The sequence below is a fragment of the Capra hircus genome, chromosome 22 (assembly GCF_001704415.2).
Source record: "Capra hircus breed San Clemente chromosome 22, ASM170441v1, whole genome shotgun sequence".
NCBI classification, from domain to species: Eukaryota; Metazoa; Chordata; class Mammalia; order Artiodactyla; family Bovidae; genus Capra; species Capra hircus.
In genome coordinates this window covers 52,626,177-52,629,889 of record NC_030829.1, presented here as the reverse complement: position 1 = coordinate 52,629,889, position 3,713 = coordinate 52,626,177, and positions in this window count along the sequence as shown.

The following is a 3,713-nucleotide window of genomic DNA, read 5'->3' as shown; positions in this document are numbered from 1 at the left end:
CAGTGTCTGGCTTCCTGAGGTCTGAACTGGGTTCTCATTGCAGGAGGGGAGGGGCTGGGAGCCATGGGGGAGTTCTTGGTCTCATCTCAGGGGCAGGGTTTGGGAACCTTGGGTCAGTCCCTGGTGTGTCAGGGAGCAGGGGGCAGAAGGGGCCCAGGAGAGGCCACTGTCTAAGCCTAGAGAAGCTCTGGCCCCCAGTCTCTGTCATGCAGCACGACAGAAGACCCCTTGGGTCCCTGGCCACGTCCCCAAGCCTTGGACCTTGCTTCAGGGCCCCCTTCTGCCAGTCTAGTGGCCACACTATGCCCTTTGGAGGCTGAAGCATGCAGGGAACCCTCCAAATGTGACCCCCAGCCCTGACCCTGGACCTGACACCCCTCTGGCCACAAGACAGAGGGTGCAGGAGCAGTGCAAAGGCCATTGGGTGAAAAGCGGGCTGGGGTCCCTGCTCTGGTGCAGGAACTGTGGGGGGAGACAGGGCTCTGAGCCCAGAGGCTGACTGGGGTGGGCGTCCAGGTAGTTGTCTGCGAGACTCCACACATCCACTCACCATGGATCCAGCGTGGTTATTAGCATCCCCACCGACACCCACCCACCCAACACATTGCCCCCTCAGCCCCTGCCACCCACCCCGTCGGGGACTCCAGAATGGCACAGGCTCTGCTCGGGAAAGACGGCCCTGCCTCTGGGTCTGTGCATGAGCTGGTGCCCCTGCCTAGCCCACCCTTTCTCTCATCTCCAGCTCCAACTTTTGTTCTTCTCCATGGACTCGGCAACTGGGGAGTGCTCCCTGTCTCTTATCCCCACTTCTGCTTTGCCCCACCATCAAGGGGGCTAGGAGAGAGGTCATGAGGCTACGACCAGAAACTCTCTGAGGTGGCGGGCGCTGTGCTCTGAGCGGCCTCAGGTCCAGCCGGCTTGGCCGTCTAGATGGAAGGGAAGGACAAGCAACTGTCCAAAGGCCTGGTGCACCCATGGAGTGCCATCTGCTTGGAATGGAGTGAGAGGCACAGGGCAGGACCTGAGAGGCACAGGGCAGGACCTGAAGGCCACTGAGTCACCAGGCTGAGCATCAAGGGTTCCTGTGAATGCTGGGAGCCACTGGACGATCTGAAGGGAGAGCAGCAAGGTCTGAGCAACGTGCTCCAGTATCGAGGCCCAAGGAGGTTACACGGTGGTCAGGGGAGAGGTTGCCTTGCGGGGGGCTGGGGATAGGGGTGAAAGGTACTACTGTTAGGAAGGGCCCTGGATGAGCTACTGGCTGGGGGAAGGAGACCTAAGCAGGACAGAAGCCCCATTCCCGCCCCCATCCCCAGGGGATTATGATGGGGATGACTGGGGATTACGATGCCCCCCCAGTACTTCCAGGGCTTAGCCATAGGACCTCCAAATCACTAGGCCTTCAGGGCAACTCACCCCACCCACCCCACAGGCAGTCACTCACCCCCAAGCTGGCTGGGCCTCAGGGCCCCATCTTCCAGCCCAGATTCCTCAGGAGGCTTCTGAAGTACAGTCCACCAGGCCTCCTCACCCTGAAACACTCACACTGGGTACCTCTAGGACAGAACCGTGTTTCCCTTCAGATGGGGTACCCCCCAGCACAGAGCGGAGCCTCCCCTCAGATTTCCTCTAGAACAGGGGAAGCCTCTTCCCACAGGCTGGGGAAGCTTTTCCACCCCATGCCAGGGCTGTGCTTACCCCTCAGACTGGACTCCCCCAGGACAGGGCTGTGTTCATCTTGTAAGTGGTTCACACCACGCCCCACCCCAACAGACCGGCCACCCCCCAAAACAAGGTTGTGCTCGCCCCTCAGACTTGTTACCAGCGTCCCTTTAGATGAACCCCGCAAATGCTTTGAGCTTTTCCTTTGGACTAAATGTCCCCGAGACACGCTGGGTAACCCCTCAGGTTGGCATGCCCATACAGGGCCATGTTCCCTCATATCCCCTTGAATGCCTCCTTCCCAAGGCCTGGCCCTCCTTCCTCAGTACTTTCGCACCCAGGACAAGGCCAGGCGGCCTCCTGTAGCCTGGGCACCATGTTCCTCCTCAACCGGATGTCCAGGATAGAACTGGACTTCTGACATCAGTCTATGCTCCTAGTCCAGGACAAGGTCCCCTCGCCTAGACCTGGAGCTCCTGGGCCAGGGCTGGCCTCCCCACTCAGAGGGGCCCTGAGCCCCGCCTGGGCCATCCAGGTGTTGGCAGAGGAAGTGGGAGCCCTCAGAGGGCTTGGCAGGCGGTCAGGACCCTGTTTGCCTTGAACAGGGGCTGGAGCCAGGTGGTCATTTCTCCCTTCAAGGCCGCTAGCCCGGCCAAGCCGCAGGGAACACGTAAACAGTAGCCGAGCCGGGCAGCAGGCGGGCAGGGCGGAGCACGCCAGGAGACCCTGACTCGTCAGGTCTCCTCGGCCGCGGTGTCTGGGCACCGCGTGGACTCCGACTGGGGCCAGTAATAGATGGGCTGCACCTCCCACCTGTCTTGGATTTGCACGGGCCCTGCCCTCTCTGGCCTTGTCTGCCTCCAGCCCAGGCTGAGAGGGGGACCTCTGAAGACGCAAAAGGAATGCGACCCCCTGGGGCTCCTGAAACACAGGCTAGGCTGAAAGGGGAAGCTGGGTGAGTCCCAGTTCACAGTAGTTCCCAGCTCAGAGCAGGTCTGGAGAGTTCAGGGGTATCAAAGACAGGCCTCTAACGATCCTCACATGCAAGCCTGTGGAGAAGAAATGACTGAACGGGGCCCATACGTGAGCCCGGAGTGAGCAAGCTTTCATTGTCTACTCCCACTAGTTAGTCTGGGGTGGTGGTAAGAGAGAAGACAGAATGAGGAGAACAGAGACTCAGTTCCCTGGAAGATGAAAAGCACAGGACCCAGCCCGGAGGTCTGAGGAGAGCCTTGATCTGACGGCGTGCAAGGGGGACGTGGGCGTCCCTGGAGGACTAAGGGGGTGCGGCCATGCATTGAGGGCAAGTGAGGAGACCGGACCCTGCCTGGGGATTCTGAGGGGGCACAATTCTGCTGTGGGGAGGCCCTAAGAGGCCTGACCTTTGCTCAGAGGGTATGTTGGGCCTGACCCCTAAGCCTGAGGAATCTGAGGGTACACAGTTTGCTCTGAGGGCGGGTGAGGAGACATTTACCTTCCGTGAGGGTCCAAGGGGACCTAGCCCTGCTGAAGGTGAGGGAAGTGACAAGACCCACTCCCTGTGTTCTGAGGAGACCCAACCCTTCACCTGTTGGCACAGGAGGGGACATGGACCTTTTGTGGGTGCCTGAGGGGACAGAGTTCCCCTCTGAGGGCATGTGCTGACGGAGCCTGAGGGGAGCAAGCCCTGCTCTGAGGGCACCTGAGGGAACACGGACCTCTGGGGATCTGAGGGGAATAGAGCACTGCTTGGAAGGCGTGTGAGGAGACACTGGACATCGTGAGGGGTTCTGAGGAAGACTGAGAAATGATAGCTGCACTGTGTGGGCTACAGAGACACAATCTTTCCCTGAGGGCACCTGAGGGGATATGGGCCTTCCGTGGGTGTCTGCCCCGAGGGGGAGTGAGGGTACAACGCCTGCCCTGAGGAGACAGAGCCTTTCACCTTTGTCAGGTGTCCGAGGGCATCTGAGGGGACACTGGGCCTCCTGAGGGAGCATGAGGGGACCCAGCCCCGCTCTGAGAGTGAATGAGGAGATGAGACTGGTCCTGTGTGGTCTAAGGACACACAA